Source organism: Camelus dromedarius, chromosome 2 (assembly GCF_036321535.1).
Source record: "Camelus dromedarius isolate mCamDro1 chromosome 2, mCamDro1.pat, whole genome shotgun sequence".
Classification (NCBI taxonomy): Eukaryota; Metazoa; Chordata; class Mammalia; order Artiodactyla; family Camelidae; genus Camelus; species Camelus dromedarius.
Genome location: NC_087437.1, coordinates 40576247 through 40586675, shown reverse-complemented (window position 1 = coordinate 40586675; position 10429 = coordinate 40576247). Strand labels below are relative to the sequence as shown.

The 10429-nt window shown below is 39.3% G+C and overlaps 1 non-coding gene across 1 annotated transcript; it reads right to left on the bottom strand.

Moving 5' to 3' along the window:
- Positions 1-2804: 2804 nt before the first annotated feature.
- On the bottom strand, positions 2805-2878 carry TRNAA-CGC (transfer RNA alanine (anticodon CGC)). Its single transcript has one exon. It is a non-coding gene; the product is annotated as a tRNA-Ala (tRNA).
- Positions 2879-10429: the final 7551 nt, after the last annotated feature.

The window sequence follows — 10429 nt, the reverse complement described above, 5'->3', positions numbered from 1 at the left end:
GACTTAGCCTGACCCAAAAAGCCCCGCCCAGAGGCCTAATTAATTAGGCCAATTAGATATTTTCCTTTTACAATTCAACAGAAAAAATATAGAATTAGCCAATTAGAATGGACATATACATTTTTCTTTATACATAAATTATAAACTTATATATTAAAACCTCAGGCAGTAAAATGGGTATTTGCAAATATGCCTAATATAAGTATAAAAGTTATTTTCCTGAGAAAAATATTAACAACCCTGTTGTTTTATCCATTAATATTTCAATCATTTACTAGTTAAATTAGTTACAGTAGTTACTATTATTAGTTACAGTTACAATATGGTTGACATATTCTTCTAACTGACAGCATGGGAAATAAGTGTTGATTATAAAGTCTTATAATCATAAAGTTAAATATCTTGGATTTTAAAGCTCACTAGAATTGGCCTCTGTGGGCTCTGAATATTGGCTCTGTTACCAAAATCAGAGACTGGATTGCCAATGAATAGGTTTTCTTTATACAGGTAATACAGATTTTAAAGAAACCACATGGGCTCATTAAAAGTTAATACAAATGTGAAATTACTGCCCTAAAGTTCCATTAGCCACTTTGTTGATTTTTAAAATAAATCAGATTGTGAAAAAAGCTCTATATAATATTTTCCTCATGTGCTTTAGTCTCTTTCTCCTGGATGGACAAGTGCCAGGCATTCGGTATGTTTTACGCATTTGAAAATAGATAAATACTGAATTAGCATAATTTTAGGAAAATGAAGAACAACTTGCCAATAAATGTTACAGAATTATTTATTTGTAAACAATTCATCCACAATGATGTAGCCTAGCCTCAGGCCCTCCATAAAGTATACACCACAGAGATCACAGTAGGACAAAATAAATAGGAAATGAGTCCAGTCTCCCACAGGCCTCTATGACCCCAGCAGTAGCCCCACATCTCCTCAGTGTGTGTCCTCAATGTGTGACATTCAGTGAGTCCTCTACCTAAACTGGGAGATCTTCTAGTATCTCCTCTCCAGGTTTGCCTCTTGCTTCCAGAAAACAATGCCAACTCTAACACCTGCTCTGTTGATTGTTGACATATCAAAATATTAGAAATATGCATCTGCTGTTATCAGCTGTATCCAATTTCTACCCTTCAAGATGTAACCTCTCTGCCCTTTAATTCTTATCAAAACACACCAAACTCTACCTAGTGGAGTGAAAGGCCATCCACTCTTCTTAAGCTTGTTATGTTTTCTCCCCCTTAGATTTTTTTTTCCCTTGGATCAAATCAGCCAACCAAAATGTTCATACTTAAAACCAGCAGCGTTCCCCTCCTTAGTAGGATTTTGGTATTATGTTCTCCATTTGCATAATGAATTTTCTAAGAAAGAGCCACCTGTCATTTGTTGGTTGAGGATAATGTGGCTTTCTCTTTACGAGGACCCGTGAGAGAAATTTCTGTTGGGCTTTAACTGTTTCGCTTCTGTCTCACAAAATACTAAAAAGGTCATTATTAACCATGTTTCTACCCAGCTCTTTGGAAGGTCAGAAGCAAATCTGTAGGCTATATCCAGCTAGTTGTGTGTTGACTCTACACCTAGTTTGATTTTATCTCCCACCTTTACTTTCTCATTGCTCTCATTTCATCCATGACACAAGGAAGGAGGGCGGGTGAGAAAGAAGTTGGAGGTAAAACAAAGAGAAACTGGAAGTTCTGGCTAACTTATGCCATTTGTTGATTCCTGTCACATACAAATGTCGGGCAACATCCACCTTACAACTACAATTCAAGGCATTTGTACCAAGAGAGTCTCGGAGCTAAAAGAGAAAAAAACCGAGTTCCTATGTCCATTCATCTTGTCCATATAATTTAATCAATGATTTGGTTAAAGAAGAGTTGTCCATTCCACTTACTTCAAGTCACTTAGAGGTAGAGGATTATAAAGGGGACCTTTTACTGGAACCAGAGAGTCCTCAGACTCCTAGGAAGCCTGGTACCACCTTCTCTCCTTCATAACTTTGACTTACACATGGCATCATTTCACTTGAGCTCTTTCATGTGCTTACATTTAAATTATCAAGAAGAAGACTTTCATGGGCTCAGAATGTCTTTCTAAGCCAGGCTGTGCTAGTCAGGCCACACCTGGGAGTGACAGTCCTGGGTCAGGTAACCTCCTCTTACCTAACCTGGAATAGGGGGTCGTGGGTGTTAAAACATGACTGCCTGCAAGAGCCTTTGGACAAGGCGGCTTCTTTGTAAGGAATGTAGACACGCAGGCCCTGGCAACATCTAGTATACCATGGTGGTATTAGCTAGGAGAAAGGCTCTCTCTCCCTTTAACACCTGCTGAAATTCGGGCCACCCTTCAAAGCTAGACTCAGTCCTCAGATCCTTTGTGAAGCTGTGCCTGTCCATCTCAGCCTTCTCTAATTTCACAGTCATATACATTTACCACATTATGCTTACAATGTAACTTTATGAGCTCTGATTTTTCACCTATATTGTAAAATCTGGCAGGTCAGGAACCTCATCTTACTCATGTCTGTATCCCCCACAGGGCTTGATTTGGTTCCTTTACATGGTACTCTCAAGAAGCCTTTGTTCTTGACTGTGCAGAAGTTGATACAGTCAGCCTTCCTGCTAACCCATTAAATAAATTAAGATTTTCAGCAAGATCCTGAAATACATAAAAAATCCTGTTGTTTTTCTTTTAAGAGTCTCTACCACATTCTGATATTTTTCTAGTATTTAGGAAGAATCTCAGACTTTGTTGTTTTTTGAGGAGGGTGATAATTCTGTTTATTTATTTATTTTTAACAGAAGTACTGGGGATTGAACCCAGGACCTTGTGCATGCGAAGCACACGTTCTACCACTGAGCTATACCCTTCCCTACAGACTTATTTTTAAATTGAATAAAAATCAACTGATCACCCGGAGAAAAGAAGTAGGTTTTCTGCCCCTTAGGCCCTTAGTCCCCGTCCCTTTACTTTCTTTCAGTGCCCAGGAAAGTCTCTGGTGACTGCAAAGTGAGATATGCCCTTTGCCTGTGTATGTAAGGATGCCCTTTGGAACCAGTGTGGCCACAGCCTGTCATTCCAACTGGGGCACTTCTGACTCTCCATCAGGGTGGATTTCCTGTCTGGCTGACACCCTTGGTGTACAGATGCTTATCATTAAATCAACACAGACAGGCTCCCCAAGGGACTGCCTTTTCCTGGTAGTGCATTTCCTACCAATCCTTGCTTTGTCAGTTTGATAAGCATAATAGTCTTTAATCCACTATGACTAGGTGCAGGATTTCTCTACTGATTGTCAAAGAGGTGGATGTGGCCAAAAGTTGTATTTCCAAAAAAAAGTCTATATTCATTTCAAGCATAGTTTAGGTCTGTTGCAGGACTCATGAATTTAGCTGAAGGATATAGAGCCAAGACCTATGCTCTTTGGCCTCCTGTGTTGATTCATTCTCTCTCTCTCCCCACCTATTATTGAACTTGAATGCCTTCAGATAGCACCTGTGCTCCCTGATTTACCATGGCCCTGGCACTCTCTGCTGCTGGCCCTGGCACACACATTTTCACACTCAGCAACTACTACGACTCACGGTGGCGGGCTCCCCTAGACCTTCCTTGGCTCTGACTCCAAGGGCCCACGGAGGGCAGGCTCTGCGGCAAGCCAGAGGGGGCCTGGGCGCCTACACTAGCTTTCTGACTCTGTTGTAAAGGGAACCAACCCTATGGAATAACAGTTTGTGGGAGAAGGCAGGCAGGCAATAGGAGATTCTCTTTGCTTTGGTTGTGTATCTCTAAACAAGAAGTCCTTTTCAAACAATCACAATACCAGAGTTGTACCTTAAACAATTAACAGCAATCCCTTAATATCATCAAATATCTACTCAGTGTTCACAGGTCCCTGATTGTTTCATAAAGTTTTGTTTGCTTTGTTTTTATAGTTGGTATGTTTAAATCAAGAGCCACATACTATACTTGGGCATGTTTCTTGAGTCTCTGAATTATATAGGTGCTCCTTTTCCCCTTGCCATTTATTTGTGGAAGAAACTGTGCCATTTATCCTATAGAAATATCCTATATTCTGATTTTTGATGATTTTGTTAACTGCATCCCTGTAACGTCAATTTAACATGTTCTTGCTCCCTCTGTTTTCTGTTACAGTGGGAGTAAAATCTAGCAGCTTAATCACATTGTCTTTAATTTGTTGGCAAGAATATCTTATTGGCAGTGTTGTGCACTTCCTGTTTATATCACGTGAGGCACATAATGTCTGTTGCCTCTCTTTTTTGTAGTATTAAGGTTGATCAGTGTTTCCAGATGCTGTCAGCCTGATCCATCTATTATAAAGTTCCCCGTCAGTTTTCAGCAAATGGTTTCAGTAACCACTGATGATCATTGCCTGGATCCATTATTTCATTAGGGGTTACACTTATTTATTAATGAGGAATATTTTTTAAGAAGAAGAACTCTCTTGTATTTATTGGTCAACCTGAAGTGTGGTTTTGTTTTGTTTTTTCAGGAAAGGCAGGCTGTTTGAGTCTTTCCTTTTATTTATTTTATTTATTTATTTCTTTATTAGTTTTCAGAATAAGAAGCATCTTCCAAAGATGGCCAAGGAGTTTTCTTGATTTTAATTTTTTGTGTCCATAGGAACGCATCAGTTTTTAGCCTGTTTTATGTTTTGCTCAAAGTGTTTCACTTTTGGCCATACGAGCTGCTTGGTTCTGAGAGATGAGTGACCCATGATCATACAAACCTTTTCTTTCCCATATGACTAAGAGCTACTTTCCAGAACTTACAAAGTGGTTTGTTATGAGTTATATAATGTGGTATTTATAGCCCCAAATTGGTGTGTTACTAGAGTTTCAGAGGACGTTACATGCTGCTGTGAAGTCCGACTGTCAGGCAGATGGTGGGAGGCAGCTCCAGTTGTGAGGAGGAACTTCTCAATGTGTTGTTGGTGTTGCACTGGTCGGGGTTTTCAGATTCTGCTATTCCTGTGGGGCTGCCATGACTTTTACTCTACAGGACTGAAGTTGGGAAATGTCACATTCCTACCACCTGATAAGCGGCACTCTTGAAAAAAATAACATCTGCATCTTCCTGAACCCTCATTAAAAGTGAGGTAAATGAATAAAGTAAGCACAAACCCACAAGAACACAAAAATTCAAGAAATGAGGGCGAAGGGAAATGTGAGACTGACGGTGAAAGGAAGCCCCATGATGACAAGCACGTTCCGGCCCAGATTAACGCAGGAGGATGAGGACGGTCGGAAAAATGACACACTTCCTAATGTCTGAACACAGTGAGAGCGCCTTACTGTGTGGAGAGAAAGTCCGAGGATGAATGAGTGATGGATAGGTAAATAGAAAACTAAGCCAAGTTTTTCTAAGGTACATATTAACTTTAGAAAAAACAAAAAGTTATTCAAGAAAGGAAATTATATTACCTGACTCTTGTGAATAATATTGTCATTGTTACACTAATGTAAATATACTTTATTAATAGCCAAAATTATGAAATTGTGATATAATTGTATTGAGAGGAGAGAGGGGAGGTAGTGTGTGTGTGTGTGTGTGTAAAAGAGTTGAATTTTCATCCTCCATGGTAAGAAATCCCTAGACAATGTATAAAACTCAAAAACTCCAGAAATGCCTTCTTTAGAATTACGGAGGGAAGAGTGAGAAAAAACAGCTAAAAAGGTTGAAGGTGGTTATTCCTGGGAAGTGGGAATCTGGAGTGCGGAGGTGGGACAAGGGACTTTTATTTGACATTTTAAATTATGGAACTATGCACATTTACTAATTATGACTTTTTTCATTAACAACTTGTCATATTTCTATGTACCTCTAATTCATATAATTCTGCAGCCAGGAAGTTAATTTCAGTCATGATTTGGGGTTCTCCCCACCCCGAAGGTCATCCAGGAGTCTGAGATGTTCCCCTGTATTCTAGGATACATGGGGCAGGTCCTCTGGTCTCCAGCACACATAGGTCCCAATGCCTCTCTCAAGTCCATAATCTCTTTGGATCTTGGGCCAAACTCCAGCAGAAGAGTCTTTCACTGCTGCCCTCAAATCTTAGCATCTCCCAACACTCCTCATCAGAGAGGCCTTGTTGCCTTGTGGGGCCCTACATGGAGTGGAACTCCACGCCTCTGCTCAGAGAACCTGAAAACATAAGCACCAGCTCCTTCTCCACTCCCCTCCTTCCCAGCACTTCCCTTTCCCTCCTCTCAGTGACCTTTTAGAAATCCAGGGTCTGCTTCTCTTTCCTGTAGGGGGGAAATGAGAAGAGAAGTTACTAAGCAACACCTAGGGCACCCCGTCTCACCTCCATTATCTTCCATTCAGACAATTAACATCTTCCCATTCTTCTGTAAAGGTCTACTCGGAGAGAGCTTCTGGCTAGATCTCATCGCCTCTCACTTGGCCCCTCCTCATTTGCCGCCCCGCCCCAGAAGAATTCTGCAGCTGCAACTGAGGGGAGCCTACCGTTGGCATTTTTTTCTTACTCGTGTTGTTACATTTGTAATATTTTATTTTGGTTGTACTTGTGCAATCTGTGTATTGTTACAATTTTTATCATAATTTTGTTTCTCTCCAATTTATAATCACCCAGTTCCCCTACTCCCCAAAGGAGTGTGACAAATGGGTCCTTTGCCTCATTAAGAGCCAGTTCTAAAATAGCCATTTCCAAAGGGCCTGTGCACAACCTAGAGGCACACATGTGAGCATCAGGGTGTGGGAAGAAGATACCAGGACTTCTGTTCACTTGTTTGCTTTCTACTTTTGTATGTCTCTAATGTATATAAAGTATAATTGCAAGTTAGAAATTCATATATTTGAAGGATACATTCTCAAACTTTTTTTTTTTCATTGATGAAGTGTGTAATCTAAGATATTTGAGAGCTATGTTCTAGGGCAACCCTGTCCAATAGAAGCATAGCGTGAACCACAAAGGTGAGCTGCATATGTAATTTTGTCTTCCATAGCCACAATCTGAAGAAATAAAAAGAGGTAGAATTAATTTTAATGTATTTTATTTAACCCAGTATATCCAAAATATTCTCATTTCAACATTTAATAAATATTAAAAGTATTAATAAAGTATTCTACACTCTTCTTCTTTTACTAAGTCTTCAAAATCTGGCATGTAGTCTAGAGGGACAGCTCATCACTCCGACTAGCCACACTGCAAGTGGTCCCTAATACACATAGCTCACATCTGCAACTCAGGGGTCTTAGAGGGCATCTGATATGCGTCCTGACTCTGGAACTGCTTCTACTGATGGTGGAGAAGACCTCCCGAGGTTAAGACAGGACCATACCTGCCTCATAGCTGCTGCACACCCCAGGAAGTAGGAGAAGAGAAGATATAGTTCACTGAGCACCTACTCTGCACTTAACCACTTTTACATCTATTTCACTTCATTTTCCAGCATCTCTTTGAGATAGAAATTATTAAACCATGTAAAGACGAAGAAATACAGACTTGGGTTACAGAACTAGTTAGAATCCCAGTCTTCTTATCCAAAGCCCTAAATGCAGATTCTTCTGAAGGACACTCTGTTCCTTCCTTTGAAAGCTACTGAAATGATTCCACTCACTATTGAGTAATGCTGTTACCTGTTGAGACCACTTTCATAGCACAGGTGAAGAAAGCCTAAAGTCAGACCCTGGGGCAGTCACAATGCCCTCCCCCTGAAAGAACGAAAAATACGGATTATATCCCAGGCCACTCTACTGCCTTCTTAGACTCTCCAGCTGTGTGCTGTCAGATTTCCCAGCATGATACTTTCCTCGTTGGGACTCCTTTATGTGAAGTCAATCTGCAGTGGATTAATTAAATACTGTACTGATTTTCGATTCTCTGGGGTACTTCTAAAAGGATTGTATTCTTGAAGCCCCTTTCCCTTCTCTAAGCTAGTAGAACATTCCCCTTTGTAAATGTGATACTTAGAACTTTATCACAGTCCCCCCACCCAGAATCACCCTCCTCCATGCTACCCCCCACCCTCATCACTTGGCATAAAGTAACTTCTTGCCTTTCCCCAAAGACAGTAATGGAAAGAAAGGGGGAGGGAGTCCTGCTGGTTTTCAGGTCATGTTGATTTAACACCATGATTTATGCATCCTGGCTGTCTTGCTTGTATTTTCATTTTTGCATCCTGCTAAATACCTTGCAGGAGTGTTGTTCCTCTTAATTAGTTAATGTTTGTAAGGCATGCTAAAGATGAAAGTGCTGTGTCAGTGCTAAATATGAACACTCGGGTATCCTCGAGCTGTCCTTTGTCTGCACAGGGTTTTCCGGTGTAATGCAAATCATGAGAGATCTGCCTTTGAGAAAAGGCTTGGATATTCTTCCCTGAACTGTAGATTATTAAAGTATACATACTTGGAAATTAAGAGTGGCAATAAACACAGCACATTTTGCATTCACACGGTTTTCTGATCCTGATGTAACAGTGCTTTCCCCACTTAGTCAAAACGCTATGATGATGCGGAGTGAGAACAGAACCTTCCCTGTGAATTGTGCTGCCTGGGTGGCAGACCCTTCACCTTCCTGATATGTAGCAAGTAATAAGTCATTTTTTTTTTTTTGTTCAGTGAGTGGGCGACTGAAACAATTTAAGCTGCATTTCCAACCGTTGTCTGAGTAGAAAAAAAGATTCATTTAAAATTACAGCATATTAAATTAAGTGTTGAGTAACGTTTCACTAAGAAAAAATTTTAAATACCAGTTTCATTTACTTTTGTTATATTCACTAAACTTGAGTTTATCAAATTTCTAAATGTGTAAAGAATCATGTTAAGCATTTTTATCAGGGTATTGGTTTCAATGGCTCGTCTTTGAACACGAACAAAATACGTTTTCTTTTAGAAGACTGAGTGGCTTACCATTCTTGATTGGTTTCTAATCCTCAGCTTTTAAGCTAGGTTTATATTTTAGAATGAGAAAACTGCTTGAAATGGAGCAGAGAAAGTTGCAGTCTTTTCTTTTAACAGCGAGGGTTTATGAAAACCATGAATATGTGGGGGTAACTTTCATTATTACTTAAAAAACAAAAAATAAAAATATAAACTCGCAGCCTAAAACACACTTTATACTTCTTTCCAAATTCACAAAATGGCTGTTACCAGCAAGTAATTTACAGTAATAAGTGATAAACATGCAATGACATGTACTTATATGTAATATAATGAATAAACTAAGAAATAAAAAATATGTTAATAAATGTTGTTTTGGCTGATCCAGACTTCATTCCAAGATGGTAGCAAATTATCCTTCATCTTTTAGTTACTTTTCTATGTAAGAAAATCCTAGGTTTATTTTTATTAATCAAAATTCCTAATGGCTCCAACAGGATCTTCAGTCAATGTAAATTTACATAATTCATTTTCTACTCAACTTGTTTTTCTATAATTAGTGCAGCTGTCACCAGGGAGCCACATTCTGGTGGGCAGGTAGCTATGGGTACAGCAGGCAGGCTTCAGTCAAACATTGCCTTTTAAACCAGCCATCAGTCTTCTCCCTCATTTCAAATGACTTGGATTCTATAAAGAAGAATTTGTTTCCAACCTAGCAGACCTCCCTCTTCAAATCTGGACTGTTGGTCCATATTCTACAATTCCGTCTCCAGGTCCACTTAGCCAAAAGCTATAAATGAATCTCTGATGAATTTCTTGGTCAAGCCAACTTTAGGCTGCATACATAATATTTCTCTTTATAGTTTCCATATTTTTATCAAGACAGATCCTCATTTCCAAATGTAGTTATAATACTGTTAAAAACACAGCCAGACCACATTATAAGTACAATGACAAAGCAAGCTTCAGAATGGTATAGTAAATGTTTACCTTTACCCCTTTCTAGTGCTTATAGTCTTTAAATGGCCTTACTCTTTAGAATTTTATATAATCTTTGTCAGTAGTGCTATATGTTCAGCCATTTCTATCATTGCTTCACTTGTAATATTCATTTTGAGGACTGAGTAGTCAATGTTTTAAATCATTTAAATCTTCACTATAGAAAGAGTTTCCCTTAAAATAATAAATGGATAAGAAAGAAACTAGTATTAATAGTATTTAGTGAGTGCTTCGCCTGTGTTAGGTGCAGTGGTGTAAACAAAGAAGTACATACGAGCCACAATGCTTAGGACTTAACAAGATACTCATTAAATATAGACCAAGGGTTTCCAACTTAGATGGGGAAGGAAGTGGTAGATCGCCTATGTAAAAAAAACTCCACCATGATTAAGCTGTTGACACAATAAATGACAAGTGAAGGATTCTTCCTGAGTGTAATTGATGTCCCTATGTCCCTGAACTGCCTAGGCCACAGATGGTTTCTAGCTATGGAGCACCTCACGGACAGAAGAAGTCCCCTAACACAGTCTGGAGTTTGAGGGAGCAAAAAGCTGAGTGTCTT